This window comes from Martes martes (assembly GCF_963455335.1).
Source record: "Martes martes genome assembly, chromosome: 14".
NCBI classification, from domain to species: Eukaryota; Metazoa; Chordata; class Mammalia; order Carnivora; family Mustelidae; genus Martes; species Martes martes.
The window spans coordinates 10034194-10051768 of record NC_137902.1 but is presented as its reverse complement, the minus strand read 5'-3'; positions in this window follow the sequence as shown (position 1 = coordinate 10051768).

Genomic DNA, 17575 nt, shown 5'->3' with positions numbered 1-17575 from the left:
CAAAGTTTCAGAGAACTTTCTGTTTAAAAGAAGACATCTTGGATGTGAAAGACCCACATGAAGTTAGACGAAGTTAGCGAAGACCCAGGTAGGGATACCCAAGATTTTTCCCCATGCAAAGCAACTGGAATGCTAAGCTGGAATCTGAAACAAATTCTGCTTTGTGGAGAAAGCTGGACGACCCAGAGGAGGATGAAGAACTTTGTAGGCTGATGATCTGTTTCCTACTTCCCAACTAATCTTGCCAATAATAAAGATAAAATTGTAGCAGCTGAATTTTAGAGCTAGAAATGAACCTGGGAGTCACAGGGAGAATTGGATTTTCAGAACCAGAGGAGAGTTGGTAGTTTTAGACCAGCTCGAGATGGGAGCATCAAAGCCAAGAGAAGTTGCGGTGACACACGCGAAGTCACTGACCAGTTAGCAGAAGGGCCAGAATCCAGGTCTTCGGACTCTCATCAGTTTTACCTTCTCCCTTTATACTCTCAAGAACGAAAGCCTAGATTCTCAAGTGGGAGTGAAATGGGAGACTCGGGTCTATTTATTTCTAGTGCGGGCCCCAGGTGGCTCCAGGGGATTCTTCATGAACTGCACCTTTGAAAACCCATTTAATGGTTGATTCTGTACTGTCAGGACTTGACTTCAGCCAAATAAAAATCACTAAGTAAAGTGCTGAGGGAAACAAACACAAGTTAATAGCTTCTCCAAAGAAGCTGCCCACCTTGCATCTGGGGTGTACTTAGAATTTCACTGCTGAAGGGGTCTTGATTTGACACAGAACAAACAAGAACCGTCTCCGAGAAGGGAAGGATAATATTTTTTCCTCAGTGCCTGGGATAGTTCAAACACTGACTGAAGTTAGCAAAGACCTTTTTTTTCAAACTCTCTATAAATAACGAACGTGTTATTAAGTAAGTGAAGTGTCAAGTAAGAAGGCATAGTTTTGATTGCAGATCCACAAGTTAGCATCGTTAGCAACTGATGTGAATGTCTGGTCCTGTTCCTCTGGGAAGAGGCTCCATGTCAGTACAATAGCACAGGCCGGACACAAAAGGCAGAGGAAAAGTCCAAGCTGTGCGCCTCCTCTTTGCGGATGGGGAAAAGGAGATGCAATTAGAGGGAGAGGCGGGACGCAGTCCTGGTCCCGTCTACTTAACAGAACCGAAGTCCGATCCGACTTTCAGATGAGGGCTGCAAACCTCTGAAACCCAGCCTCTTTCTGTAAAACTCTGATTGCTGGGTCTAGTAGGTTGACTGGTGGTCCCCTAAAAAAGATAATGTCCACATGTCAATCTCTAGAGCCTGCGAATGTTATCCGGGGGGGGGGGGGGGAAGAGGTCTTTGTAGATATGATTTAGTTAAGGATCTCAAGGCCAGAGCATCCTGGATGACACAGGTGGGCCCTAACTCCAACGCCAGGTCTCCTTTGAGAGGTGGAAGAGGAGACAGAGAGATGAGAAAGTCGTGCGAAGGTGGAAATGGAGATTCAAGTTTTACAGCAAGAAATCAAAGAATGCTTGGGCCCCCAGAACCTGGAAGATGCAAGAAAGGATTTTTCCCTAGAGTCCTCAGAGGGCAAGAGGCCCTGCCAACAGCTTGATTTTGGACTTCTGGACTCCAGAACTGGGACAGAATAAATCTCCATTGCTTTAAGCCATCTGTTGTGGTCATTGGTTATGGCAGCCCCATAACAGGAGTACGGGGGCCTGCTGGGGAAGAAGGCCTGTAGAATATCGGGGAATTTCCTCCAATCCAACTAGGAAGTCATCTCTTCCCCTAGCACAGAGTCCCCGGGAGACACTTCCATAAACGTTTGTTGGTCAGGATGCCTCTCTACCCTCGGCTAGGTCCTAGTTTAGCAGAGAAGGCAGGCTTGTGCAGAAATAAGAAGACTTTTGTCTTCAAAGGTGAGACCAAATGCACCGGTGCCTCCAAAAGGACCATGCCTATTTGCTCCCTAAGTTCCCTAAGGAATGCAGAGTTCTTCCAACCCAAGAATGTCAGTGAGGCGAGCCATATGACGACTACGTATACTTCCCTTCTCTACTCCCTCTGTAAATCTGGGCAGGGGAGGAAGGGGTAGAGGGCAGTAAGGACGACTGTGAGGTGGTCTCTGTAGAGGAAGCAAGACTCAGATTCTCCCAAAAGTCCCTTCCAAGCCTCAGGTTAAGACCACAACTGCCACAGACCCAGTGGCCGGGGCTCATACCTATAACTTCATAAGGGGAAGTAAGACTCTGCTCACCAATGTCCAGAACCCAAATGCCCACTGGAAGCAAGGGCCTGCGTGAGAAAGCCCTCCATCTGAGTTCCAGCCATTATAGTCCTCAATTAAACATGAGGGCAAACGGGAAAAAAAATCCCACAGAAAACCCACACTTTCCACTTGGTTTTCCTCAGATTGGAAAATGAAAGGCTCGTTACAATCTGCTGAAAATAAACTGTTCAAAGAATTTGCAGACTCTGAGCACGGAAGATCAAATGTTGCAATCGGAGGGAATGAGGATGTTTAATCTAGCCGGAAGAGAAAGATCCACATGCAGAGCTATCAGAATCCACGGGCTCTGTGCTTCTGTGACGGGAAACCACCAAGGTTAACATTAGAAACCCTCATTCAGAAATCCAAAGCCTTGGTTTTTCATGGCTCTGGTCCTTAAAAAAATAATGGCAGGGGCCGAATCAGCGAAGGCTGAGAGACCGAACGGCTGAGAGCTGAAAAGAAGTGGATGCGAGGTGGGTAGATGCCTACATGACATCCAGAGTCAAGTTCAAGTAGGGTCCGGGGTCAGCAACCCGAAATGAAATCGCACAACTGGTCAGCAGCGTTTGTCTAAAACCGATTCTGGGAAAGAGGCAAGCTCCCTGGAAATGTTTATAACACATACTGGCTCTACCCCTTTCTGCTCTCCAAGGAGGACTGAATCCATTTTGCTCAACACAGCATTTTTAGAGAATGTGGGTTTTATGGTTTTTGTGAAACAGGGGGAGGAATGAATTGCAAAACCAAATATAACTGGAAATGTCTTTGTAATGTTAAAATAAAATAAATGAAAACAGTTCAGACCGGGGAATGCCCTCCAAGAGTGGAAACCCAAACACAATCACTTTCTGCTGAAATGTAGGGGAAGGAGTAGAAGTAAATCCAAAGAGATTGAGATCCAAAACTTAAACCCAATAAACTCAGTGGTAGGAATTAAATACAAATTATTAAAATCTTACCAATGCTAGAGGCTAGGAGAGGAAAAAAAAAAAAAAGCTATTGTTCTTTCAAACTTTAAGGACGAGCATCACATTTGGCTTTTAAAGGTCTCCCAATGTTTTGTGACTTTAGATATTTGTGCTGTGACAAGCAGTCATATCTGAGCCATCTTGTCTCTAGTAGCAAAAGAACCAAATGAACTGCAAATGCTTTGTAAATCCCTCACCAAAGCAGGACACGGAGCTGTCTGAATTATTCTACCAAGGCAAGGGTAGGTATAAAATGGGACTATTGTCTATTTACTCAACCTGTCTAAATGTCCAGAAGGTAAATGTCTGAGTAAATACAGAATAGCCACTTAACAGAACAACATGCAGCCCTTTGGGCAGATGATTTTAAAACCTGTATTGCGTGCCATACACAGACCGCTCATTATCTAATGTTAAGCAGAAAGCAAGACCAAAAATGCACATGCACTATTAGTAATAGCACATTAAAATCTACAGGAAAGAACCACACCAAAAGGTTAACAAGAGCGCTCTCTGGGTGCTGGGATTAGGTGAGACTTTTTTCTTCTCTATTCTACAAATTTAGTAACCTAATTATAATGAAAGAGAATTATACGTAGATAGTTGCATGGACCGATGGATGGGTAGATGGGTAGATGATAGATAGATAGATAGATAAGTAAATAAAAGCTTTTAGAAGCTTCTGGGGAAAAATACAGTTTTAAATTGTTCTATTAGCTATCACCTTTCTATTAAAGACGTCAGGGGAGAAGTTGCAAGAGGATGAAAATAAGGACTCATTTCTTATCCTGAATTCTCCTCTGTGGCTCCCTGGAAATAAGTCTGGGGAAAATTGAGTCTCTTTTTGGACCATGTGGCCCTGAGGTTTCTGTGGGACTCATAAGTAGCCATGCCATTGGTAAGTTGAGTCTGTAAGTCTATAAGGCAGAGGATTCTTTTTCCTTCAAATATTACAACCAGGGGAGCCACGGGACAAGCATATTTTCAAGCTTCGTACTATGGTTCCTTTGACCACTTTTAATGGATGAAATTGTAATACATGAAGGAGCTCGGGCAATATGGGATCTGCTTGTGTTTTGAGTTTATCTTTAAGGTTCCATCCTATTGAAATTCTGCGATTCTAAGGCAAATGCAAATAATTATGCTGAAATGGAATTCTTACTGGCAGGTAATGGACACCAACAAGAGTCAGTCTCAGCAAAAAAGAGAAATTGGGGGGAAGGTATGGAAGAGCACACAGAACTGAAGGAAAGGACGAAGTACCAAGTATCGGGCAGAAAAGAAACCATCTTTAGAAGTCTGGGAGCAGGAGATAATGACAAACTCTTCCGCAGGGAGTTGAAAGGGAGAGTCATCCCTAACGGCTTACGTCCTTGTGGCCAACACACAGACTTCCCCGAGAAGGAATGCTGATTGCCTTCGCTTGGTCACCGGCTCGTCTCGGGCCTGACAAGGCAGGGTCCCTCCATGGGAGTCCCTCCATTATTGCACACGATGTAGAAGGATGTCACCTAAGAGAGGGAACAGACGCCAGGGCAAGAAGAAAATCAAGACCCCCCCGCCCCACCACATTCCAAAGCTAAGCAGACGTGTTCCGTACGCCGTGTTTTGTCACAGACGTGGTGCGGAAAGCAAGCGAGAGCGAGAGTTATGATCCACTGTGTGGAAGCTTCTCGCGCCACGTGGGCCACCACAGGCCACCACTGATACACGGATCCCCCTGCCGGAGAAAGACTTCGGGTATACACGTCACACACAAAATTCATGCTTCAGAGCTTTCGAAAATCAAACAAATTCATAACGAAGACAGTGACTTTGCAGTTATGTGTATAAGCCCTGGGATCAAAATTAAATGAGCCAAATAGTGGGAGGGGGAGGGGGAAGCTCAACTCTTTTAAGTTAAATCCCTTGAACGGCGAAATTAATAACAGAACAAGTCCCATTGTACCATGAGGTTGTTCTATTGACTTGTTTTCTAACTCAACTTTGAGCACAATGAAAGTTGTGTTTTTTAAAGAAAACAAATATTTTTTTTTTTCCCTCTCCCAATACGACATAGAAACCTCCAGCGCCAAGTAAAATAGGACCTCATTATTTCAGATTCCACTCATTCCAGAATTCTAATAGTTTGGCTTTGGCTGCACGGAAGCCTGCCTCTGTACTCTTTGAGGCATGGCAGCACTGAGCAAAGCAATAACACAACTAAGATTGCTAGGTGTGCTGTCGAAGGCTTCCGTGAGCCTTTGTATGCAAATCCCAGTGACTTATTACAGAGGCATCTTAGTGGTCCTCAGAGCAGAAGGCTCTGCTAATTCATATTTCTATAGACCCCAGCAGCCCCCCTAAAACCCTTCTGTAATTCCACTCTTCCACTCATCCCAATGTGTTTTCACTTTGTTAGTCTAATCAAGGGATGAGTGGCCGTGTGTTTAGGTATGAAAAGGTAGAGTAAAGAACGTGTTTGCCAACCAGCCTTAAAAACGTCCTACTGCTGAAGTACCAAAGTGGGGCAACAATCAAAAATGTATACAAAAGCCAGCAAAGACATCTGAATCCACACGTCTGGGGTAAAATATAAATTAATATAATCTTGTTATAAGGGGAATACATTATTTAAGATGTGCTTTCGTCTGTCATCTCATCTGAACATCGGTGAACACGTGTGAGGCATAAATGGCAAAGACAGGGGCGCCTGCGTGGCTCAGTCTGTTAAGCTCCAGCTCATGATGTCAGCTCAGATCATGGTCTCAGAGTGACGGGATCAAGCCCCATGTCAGGCTCTGCGCTCAGCAGGAAATCTACTTGAGATTCTCTCCCTCTGCCCTGCCCCCCTGCAAGTTCTCCCTCTCTCTCTCAAATAAATAAATAAATCTATTTTTTAAAAATGACAAAAACAGGATGTACTCAACTCCTTGGAGTACCTCTCTACTTGCTAAATGGGGTGCTGTCCTATTCCTGAATCACATGAAAAAGCTAACTAGATCTTCATGTTTATGAGGTTGAATTTTGTTACTTAAGGGGTGCTTGTGTTCTCTTGCATTTCCCAGCCTCCCTTGAGGAGAATGTGACTCACACAGACTGTGAGCAGGGGTGATGGCTGTCACTCCCAAGTCAAGGCAGGTAACAGGCCGTGTGTCTCCTCCACCGATGTGGTGGCTTTGAAAGTCCAGTGATAGCTTAGGACAAGATGACGAGAGCTGAGACCTCTGAGTCACACGGTGGAAGAGGGAAGCTGAGACCCACCATCAGATGCTCAAGAATTAAAAATGTTGCCCAAAGGGCGCCTGAGTGGCTCAGTGGGTTAAAGCCTCTGCCTTCGGCTTGGGTCATGATCCCAGGGTCCTGGGATCAAGCCCTGCATCGGGTCCTCTACTCAGCGGGGAGCCTGCTTCCTCCTCTCTCTCTCTGCCTGCCTCTCTGCCTACTTGTGTTGTCTGTCAAATAAATAAATAAAATCTTAAAAAAAGGTGTTGCCCAAGAAAAAAATTAGCCTTAATGACTGAGCCATAAAGATCTGGGCTCATATCGGTGACTTGAGTATAGCTTAGCCTGTTCCAACACACTAGCTCCTATCGCTCCTGTCTTACAGACTCACAGAGGATCTACGACATGTTGAAAGTCATACTGATAGCAAGTAGCACGGCACAGAAGATAACTGGAAACTGCTGATTCCACGCTCTTTCCCTGAAGATGCAAAAGTTAAGACGTTGCCTAAACGCATAAATTAATGACCAGCCGGTATTCAGTGACATTCTGTGTAATTAATGGGCAATTTCAGAAAAGCCACTTTCATTCCTAATGTGTCTGTAAATCCAGGGCCTCTTAACTTCTTCACTTGCAGGCATTAGAGAATAGAGGGGCTCCCCACCAGTGAAGCCTCGAACAAGCCACGAACCTCTACTGCATTGCATTCTGTTTTGCAAAGGCTTCTTCATAAAATCAAAAGAGTATTGTTAGGGGTGAGTGGTGAGAACAGCCTTGGGAACAAAAAAAAGTAAATACAAGTCCAATTTTTCATTCTGCCAAATTCAAACAAACATCATTTTAATGACCTGGCAGCCCCCACAAATTCAGCAGCCACCAGTTAAATAAAAAGCCCATTCATTTAAGAAAAGAAGTGTCAACACAGGCATTTAACATAAGTCAGGTTTTAACAGCAGAGTGACCCTGTGTGTGGTGACAGGCAGATGTGGGCTAGGATTAGCTAAGCAGCATCACCAAAGTAAATATAGAAAAATATAGAAACCATTCCTCCATCCCGGACCCAACTCACATACCATCTCGGGGACAGATCCTAATGTAAATATGAGAAACATAGTCGGGATTTTCAAAGGTCTCCACAATTCATCAGTCTGCAAGGTAATGTCTCCACCAGTGTTCATAGGTAATGTAAAGGACTACCAACTTTTTTGGTAAAAAATATAAGTCAGCACAGACTGTCCAGAACAATCCAGCGCATGCCTTGTAAAACTACAAAGCTCCTACATGAAAACTTAAGAGCACATCTTTATGACCTTGGACTAGGCAAAGATGATTTAGAGGGGATCCAGAAAGTACTAAACATCAAAGAAGAAAACAATTATTGAACAAAGTCAAAATTTTACATTTCTGCTTGTCAACCAGACACGGTTGAGAAAATGAATAAGCAAGCCAGACTGGGAGAAAACATGTGTAACACATAGACCTGATAAAAAGACTTGATTCTGGGATATGTAAAGAATTCATATAATCCAATAATAAAAAGACAAACAACCCAATAAAAAAAAAAGGAGCAAAAGATTTAGGCAGACATTATCCAAGAAATACTCAACCAGAAAATATTCAAATAGCCAATAAGCACATGAAAGACAATTCAACATCATTAGTCACCAGGGAAATGTCAATTAAAACTACAATGAAATACTATTAATGCCCACCAGAAGGGCTAAAATGAGTAAGAACAGAAAACACCAGATATTGGCAAGGATATGGAGCTATCAGATCTCTACTACATTGCTGGTGGGAGTATAAAATGTTACAACCACTTTTGTTATATAGTTAAATATATAGCTATCCTATGACCCAGCAGACTCCTAGAGAAATTTCCAAGAGAAATGAAAACATATGTCCGTGAAAAGATTTGTCCATAGCAGCTTTATTCATAATAGCTACGTCCTACAAACTGCTCAAGTGTCAGTGAGTGTTGGAATGGATGAATTGTGGTAGATTCATACCGGGGAATACTACAAGGCAGCAAAAAGGTACTAACCGCAGAGAAACAGTATCAACGAACTTCCAGAACATTATGCTGAGTGAAAGAAACCATATACAAAGATGATTCCATCTCTACGGACTTTCCGACACGAGAACATTAATAGGGGGTGATGGAAATCAAAGTAGTGGTTGGTTCTGGAGTGTGGGGGATGTTGATCGGGAACGGGTAGAAGGATGCTTGCAGGATGCTGGAAATATCCTGTAACTTGCGAGGGGTGTGGATTAGATAAGTACAGGCACTTATCAAAACTGATGGAAGTGAACACTTAACATCTGTCCGTTTTACTCCATGTAAATAATCCTTTGATTTTTAAAAAGCGCTGGAAGGGAAAAGAGAAAAGGCCGGGCACCGCCCCCTAAGAGAGTTCTGGAAACAAAGGAAACCAAAGCCTCACCCAGATCAGGGGAGGCGGCAGGATGTTTCTCTCCAACTAATTTGCAGTCTTGGACCAGAACAGGAGAGAATGATGACATTCACCAACCTACCCATCACAGTGATTGCACCTTCTGATGACGTCAGTTAGACCCAGGCCAGTGTCAGACACCACCTGTGCGCCTCTTCAAAACTTTCCGGCTGAGCTCTTCTTACTCCAGGCTCCGCCGTGATGACAGTTCAGGGCAGGCTCAGGCCAGCTTCCCCCAGAGCCGCCTGATGGTGCCTCACTGTGCCCCGCACGGCAGACTCCTCACTCTCTGAAACTCCTCTGAGACCCTGGGGAAGGACCAGAATACCGGAGTCTGTCCAGGAGGTGCGGATGAGTTAAAGCCCCCCAGAGTTACTTTGGCCAGTACTGCGTGCACGTTGATGGACCAGTCCATCCCTGTATTTGTGTGATGTTCTTAAGCTCCTCGAAAGGTCCCTTGGGATAAAGCAACTCTTGCCAGTACAGTGGTCAACTCAGCAACGTAGCCCTTTATTGACTTGCCCTCCCTTGCTTATTCACAACCTCCAGCCTTCACACCTGCCTCCCAGGATCACTTTCCAAATCAGCTACCCACATGCAGGTCTCTGCCTAAGGCTCTGCTTTCAGGGGAACTAAGTCTGGACAAGGCCTGTGAATACACACGTACAGAGCCTCGCATGTCCGTATACAAATGCTTCCTTGGGTGCCGAAACCCTGTATAACACAGACCCTCATTCGGCTGGCAGCTTGCCTGGAATGCTGGCCCCGGGATAAACCAAAGAGAGACCAAGGGCCTCCCGCTAACGGATCAGCGCTTGCTAAATACACACCTTGAGAGGAAACCTAACGAGAATCGTGACCCAACGTCTACACGACTATAATGACTGCTTTTCTCCATAAACAACGAATCCATCTCCGGGCCGACAGCAAGTCCAGGAGTGTGTGGTCTCGGGGCTTGGACCTGGGGTTCTGCTACCACCAACTAATAACTACATGATCTACGGATAATATGGCTTCCAAGGGATAGCTATCTTGTCAAAGAAAAAAAAAAAACAAAACTTAAAGCTTGAGATTTTCATTTTTGCGTGATCGTTTTTCTCACGCACAGTGAATCAGAATGAAGGATCAACCCAGCCCTGGAAAAATATCACAAATGTGTGGCCAGAACCCACTGTTTCTGGTTGTGTCTCGCTTTGGGTTCCATGATCCGGGCGGTCCTCGACCACCACAAAACAGGGGACTTTTTAAATGTATTGACTTATTAATTTAATAGCATCTTGTTGCACAAAGAGAGAGGGTCCTCTCTGAGGACCTGTGCTGAGGCGCAGAGGAGGGCCTGGGGCTCGAGGGCCCTCATATCCCTTCTTTGTTCATCTTCTGTGTAGACGGCGCAGTGTGTGCCTCCAGGAAAATATTTTGAAACAAGGAACGGTGTCCTTTGTATTTCTGTCTTTATCTTGAGAAATAACTCACACTTTTTTTTTCTTCTTTTCTTTTCCCCTCTTTCTTTTTCTTTTTTTTTTTTTTAAGGGAAATGAGTTAGTGAAAGACATAGTGTAAAGACAAAACCTCTTCAGTGCGGATAGCTCATTTGAATCCAATGACTTGTTACAACAGGCTTTCAGCTAAATTGCTTAATGTATGTTTTATAAAAACTTTACAAGGCATCTGCCAACGCTTAACCAGAGTGGTGGGTTGGCGTGTGGGTTTTCCTTTGCGGGGAAGATTCTAGAAGGTGGCACTGGGATGTGGAGACAATTGCATGGAAGCATGTTGATGAAGACTGGAAAAATAGATGAGGAGTCATTAAACCTGCTAGAATGGGGCCGAACTCTCACTGCGCAGAGACAGACAGGCTCAGGCTTCGGGGAGGCAAGTCACGCGATCAAAGGCCATGGGGATCCATCCGTCAGCTGCCCCTGTTGTCAGCCCCACACAGCTGCCACGAGACACGGGCAGTGGCAGAAGCCCAGGGAATCCCACACGAGGGCAGTTTCCGTGGCGTTCCAGCGGGGGTGGGGGCGGGGAGATAACATGCATCTTGACTTTGACTGGGTTTTTGTAAGCTTACAGATGAGATGCTGGGCTCTGGGTTTCTTTGCTTCAAAAAACAATACAAATACCTCCTGGGGATGGGGGTAGGGATCTGCCATTAAATGAATGAATCTTGTTTGTGATTTAAGTTGCCCAAACTGAAATAGGAAGACGTGACCATGAACCTGGCACCTGGGACTGTCGCTGCACACACCAGCTGGTTCTGTGCTCCCACGGGTTGGCCCGTCACGCCTTCCACTGAAAATGTCACTCTTTCTCTCCTTGTCCCGAGGTCCACAGCGCTTCATGGGTCATGACACAGCTCCTGAGTCTTCTTCTCTAGGAAATTTTCCACCCAAGCTTTTCCACTTGGAACTACATTCGTCCCTTTCCTCTGTGTTTTCCCACTGTACCCTGTCACCCTTCTGTGTCTGTAAACCCCAGAAAGCAAATTCCGAGCAGGTGCCTGGCTCATGTCTGTACCCTCACTGTTAGCACAGCATTGAGCACGCAGGACGAGGCATGACTAAAGGCATTGATGTTACTGAAGGCAATTTGATTTCTTTACTTGAGAAACTGAGAAGAGACTGGAAGATTGCTGCGCGGGCAGACATGTGGAAATATTCTGTGTTCCATTCATCTATAGAGTTGAGGACATGACACAGAGAATCCTGATAAAGCCAGGGAGGAAATACACTCCACAGGATGGCAGAGGCGTCCCCTTCTCGAGCTGACGTCCACACAACCTTCCGGCCTGGGCTGCTGCTCCCTGTGCCCCTTCTCAGTGCCTGATCGAAAAGCACACTGGATTTCCAGAAGGAGAACACAGTTGAGACAGGGGAATGGGGAAGATGAAGAAAAGCATTTGGATGGTACCTTTGGAGGCTCTTCTCCATTTGGAGTTTGTGCTTCTGTGACTTCTGAAAATATTTCTCCTGGGAGAGTCTTTGAGAGAGAAAGTGCACTTTGATCCTAAACACAACCTCTTTGGAATCTGTGAAGTGGTGTTTAAAACCACGAAGTTCCCCATAACCCACAGGTGCCTTCTGAGCCTGGCCGCTCCCGGCTGGCTCCTTAATCGCTCAAAGACTGAGAACATACCTCAAGCAAGATCCAGAGGAAAGGGGCGCCTGGGTGGCTCAGTGGGTTAAAGCCTCTGCCTTCGGCTCAGGTCATGATCTCAGGGTCCTGGGATCGAGCCCCGCATCGGGCTCTCTGCTCAGCGGGGAGCCTGCTTCCTCCTCTCTCTCTGCCTGCTTCTCTGCCTACTTGTGATCTCTGTCTGTCAAATAAATAAAATCTTTAAAAAAAAAAAAAAAAGATCCAGAGGAAAATAGGGACAGAACTGTTCCAGAGAAAAGAATATAATTTAGGAATACGGCTGCTGCTCCTACGAGGAGAACACGTAGTCCTTTTGCCTTATGAGAAACAATGATTTCCTGCCAACTCATCCCAGAGATCAACGGGAACACGCCGGACCGCTCCCCGATCCCCACCATCTAACAAACTAATGACGGTGGGAGCTGATTTCTGGGCAGGCCAGGGGATTCCGGCTGCGCGCTCCCCAGGGGAGGGAAAGCTAAGTCAGCCAGAAAAAGGTAGAGCCCTGCAGTTCGGTAAGCAGAGTGCAGACAAGCGTGGTTAATTTTTACTCCGAATACAGCTGGACTGACCACTAAACTGTCGCCTCATATCGAGCTTGTAACTGAGAAACCACAATTATCCTTTGGAGCACATTTACGAGAAAGCACAGGGGAGCCCGAGGCGTTCTGGGTGAGACTATTTTGAGCAGGTGGACTGGAGCAATGCACGAGGACTGTCACATGGCCTCCCTGCAGGGAAGGGGAAGGGGAGCCAGAAGGCAGCCCACACTGTGAAGGGGACAGGGCAGAGAAGAGACAAGGGTGAAAAGGAGATGAAAAAGGAAATAATGGAGGGAAGTCGATGACGATGGCTGACTTCTTTAGAAATGCCAGCAGCTTCCAAAGCCTGATGAGTCTTTGAGCCACAGACGTAACTCAGAGACGATAAAAAGCCTTGTTTCTTTTCTGTCCCCCACTCTCACCCCGCTTGCACTGGACGAGTTACCCCCCGCTCAGGCTGCCTCTCCTCTTCCTCTCTAATTTCTAAGCCTCAGGCAGCAACACCTGTGAGTTTATCTGTAGCTCAATCCTATCTCGAACTACCAGCTCAGAAAACAGAATAGGTAATCCTGATGCTTCTGACATGTTTTAGATCATTAAGATAACGAATCCTTTACATTTTACAAATTCCTTTAAAACGTTCCGGAAGAAATAATTCATGAGTGCCACCCACAGTTTTGGAAGCAAGATGACTCCTGTCTCCATGTGTCCCCAGTAACTCCCCGTTTTGAAGAGAGGAAGACAAGCAGTAGAATTCTCTGACACTTTCACCATCATAGGAATTCACTACTTGTTCCCACTTACAAACCCTGATATATGAAAAATCCATGCACATTTCAACCGTGTGTGTGTGTGTGTGTGTGTGGCATTTTGAATGTGGGGGGTGGGGAGAATGGATAAACCAGAGCACTGGTCTATTTTCCATCACCCGAAGACTTGAACTTAGAGCATGCTCAGAGCATGACAAAATATTCAGGCAATTTCTACAGACGAAGTCAGACAACAGATGTCTACTAACGCCACACATTTAACAACTCGGGTGACAAGAGTGGAGCTGTAGTCTAAGAGTGTGTCATAGAGAATTAGTCAGTCTACAGGAACAGGAGAATATCTATTGATGAGGGAAGTGCCAGGGGTGGAGATGGAATGACAGGATGCCCAGAGGCTGGGAGGCTGGGAGGAGAACACACAGAACCAGGAAAATCGCTCAGCACCAGCCCCAGGACCTTACACCCAGCGTGCCGAGGGTGTGACGTCGAGCCTCTGCCCTACACTAGGGCTCCAGCTTCGCGTTCCTGGGGAATTCCACGTTAAGGAAAGAAGTCCCTGACATTAGAGAAGAGATCAGCAAGCACATAAGATTCGTCGCACTTTAGTCACCTGTACCATCTTTTGCCCCCCTGCATTTCGTTCGTTTGTACGGTGCTTTGTTGGAATGCGTCTATTCCAGGAAGCGAGAAGTGCCTGGATTCACACAGAAAACAACAAAATAATCTCTCATAAGACATTTTCTCCTTGACAGGGGATGAGAGAAGTGAAGTCTTAAGTCCACCGAGGAATTTCAGCCCCCTTCCCTTTGGACCTCACTGAGATCAGTTGTTTCCAAAATAGGCTCCCTGGACCAGCAGCACCAGCATCACCTGGGAACTAGTTCGAAATGCAGATTCTCAGGACGCTCATCCCACCACTCGTGCCTGACACAGTCAGAGACTCTGGGACAGGGCCCCACGCTGCCTATCCTCCTAAGTTCTGCCGGCGATGCTCGCTGAAGTGTGAGAGCCATGGCTTACATCACTGGACTTCCTTCTGGAACATCCCCTCCTTACGGACTAACTCTCGCTGCAATGAGGCCAAGGGAGGGATGGCCCCATGACGTGCTCTTAGGTAAATGCTAACAGTTGGGCTTCCCCCTTCGGTCTGTTGATGGGTACGCTTTCGTTTCCCCGTTTATTGATGGGCGCACGTGGAACTCGAAACAACATTTCTCCATAAACAGTGTCAGCATCTTGCACTGACTTCTTAGGAACTTTTTCAGCCGTTTCGGGCAACAATCCCCCACGTGGCCCTAACACCCAGCACTCTGGTGAATGTTACGATTGTTTCGCAGACAGGAAGCGACTGCAGCATTAACACTATCCAGAAGTGAGTGGTGATAAACTCTGGCACGGCTACAGAAAAGAAAAACCAGGCTCAGAGACACAGGAACTTCCAGAATACATTTTGCAGTGGAGAGGAAAAACCCACACAAACTCAAAACAAAACCGGTTCAAATAAACCTTGTTCCTCGCCATCTATAAACAGAGGGAGTTCAAGGGAGAATCTTTTGGCCCCCAAAAGAATGGTGGAATGAGATAAGATGGGGTTTCTCCTTTATTTTCCCATGTGGGATTGCCTTGGCGCCCCATTACGAAGGCATTTCAAATATCCATTAATGATTTAATTGACGAAGCCTCCTTCTTCCCTCACTACCATGTTGGGTTTATCTGGGCAGAACTTCCTGCTATTATCTTAAGTCTCTGGCAGCCTAATGAAGGCTGTATGTCAGCGAACACTATTTTTTAAGAATTGGAGGATAAACTCACAAGGAGTAAACACTTCTTTAGATGTTAGAGGTCACTCGTGCCCCAACTTGACTTGGATGTCTGGCCCGGCCGCCTCAAGAAATCCCCGTGGTTCTGGGCCGTTCTGTCATGTTCCCGGAGCTCATTCTTCATCAGGCTTGAAGTACGACCCAGTTAATGAATTTACCTTCACATTCCAGGTGCTGGTCAGAAATGCCCAACGTGAACATCTCTGTGCTGAGTATTTTCAAATCGGGATCATTTTTATCTCCTACAGCAGAGTCAGTGTTTCATTTTTTTTCTTCTTCTTCTAAAAAGGAACATTCACTGCCAATCTGCTCTGACACATCTGAGCTGTGAGGTGCTCCATGTTTTCCGGGAGAAATCACCGGAATTTTCTGCAGCCCAGCTAAGGCCCTCTTGACGAGTTCAGGGGAATCAGCGTGTTTGTGTCGGCTTGCTGGGCCTTCAAGGCTCCTAGACTTAGCCGACTCAGGCACAGATCGGCAGCCCTGGAGAAGGCATTAGTCTCCCCCATGTATGTACCCTGCAGGCTTCATGGTCAAGAGCAACGCCAGGGAGTTCAGGTGATGACTTGCGTTAGGAAAACAGAAGCTAACCGTCCAAGAAGCATCGTCCCCAAGAAAAAGTCGATGGGCCTCTGTGCTGGAATGGATGTAACAAATATTGAAATAAGGATAATATAAAAACGTATTTGCTCGTTTTGATTTATTTCCAGGGACTTGGCTTTCACTCCACGGAGTGGTTCACCAACTCAGACTTGATTTCTGCTGACTCGTTTAGCCACCCCACTTCTCTTTGCCGGCCTTCTCTGTGCCTTTCAATAATATTTCACAGTCCCTTCCAAAGGGACCACAAAGTAATAGCACCAGAGATATTCTCAGTCTATCAAGTAACTACATATTAAGTGGTTTTACGAAGCAGGGAGTCTGAGCCAAGCCTCTGTACGATGCGGAGGAAAAGCCAGGGCTCCAGGAAGACTGGTCCTGGCCACAGGGAATGGCCAGGCCCAGTTCAATCCCAACCGCCAGAGTAGCTTCTTCTCTTCCCAAAGCTCGATCCCCGATGAAGCCCATGAGCGCCTCCCTGAATTTAGGATTGCGGTGTGTCTCAGCCAGAGGCGCCCCCGTAGAATCCCCTACTTTCACTTCAGGAAGCGGAGCCTGGACTAAGATAAAGAGAATTGTCCAAGATCCACAAGGAGCCTACAGGGGAAGCGGGCTGAGGAAGAACACGGACCTGGGGGACAACGCCCTGTTCTCCCTGGGGCCCACCCAATCTCCGGGAACCTTAAACCACAGCCACGGGCTGTCCCGGTGCTTGCTGGGAAATAATCCCAGGGGCTTCCTTGGACCAAGTGGAGTAAGAGAGGGGTGGAGAGAGATGCCAGGCAGGAGATCTGCACAGACCGGCGTTTGTACTCACCTCCATGTGGATTCCCACACACCCTGTCTGAAACCCAGCCCCCAACACTCTCCTGCGAAGTTTCCATGGGCTTTGCAGCCCCACTAGGAGATTGTTGGCTACACCGTCACCGCCGCATCCACTGACCTCTCTTGTTTGCAGCTCTGCTCCCACCTCCTAAAACAGTACCTCACACATACTAAGTATTTAGTGAGTGCTTGCTAAGTGAATGCAGAAATTCTTGTCTCAGAGGTGAGGAAGCGGAGGCTGAGGGAGACCATCACTTCAATTTATTCCAGATCATCCCACTAATCGGAGGTACAGTTGCCTGGCAAACACAGGTATGGTTTTACAAATGCATAGATCCAGAGATGGGCTCATGATCAAGGGAACTGGAAATTGTCAAGATGCCCAATTATTCTGCCCAGGGTCCAGGGAGCACAGGTGTGCTTACTAAAGGCCTTGAACTCCGTGACCCCTGAACTTGTCACACTGAGAAATAGCAATATTAATACTTTTAATAGATGGGGTGTTCTACCTTAATGGCACGTTCCTACAACTTAAGAGAGGGGTCATCTGTTGAGAAGTAACAAGTACTACCACCGATCCTATTTGAATGACAGAGACGGAGTCAACACCACACCTGGAGGAAAAGCATTGGGGTCTCCCAGTGAACCGTACACTTGGATAAATCCCATGGACATGCACAATAACCAAATGAGTTATTATTAGGAAATCTGCTAAATACCTAGAATTACAACCTTTCCCATATTATCACCGTTCGAAAGGTTGATACAACAAAAATTGATTAGAGAGGGCAATAAAGTCTGCTTGGGGAGCTATTAATATGCTTAGGTTCAGGAACATTTATTGAACAAAGGATATTTTCCAGATGCTCTGAGTGTTCACAGAAATAATAACGAAATCTGTCTCCCGGAGGGCATGGGATCGCCATAAAGGAAAATTCCCCCATGATGGGGATCAAATAAAAGTGGGAAAATACACTGGCCAAGAGTTTTCTGAAAAG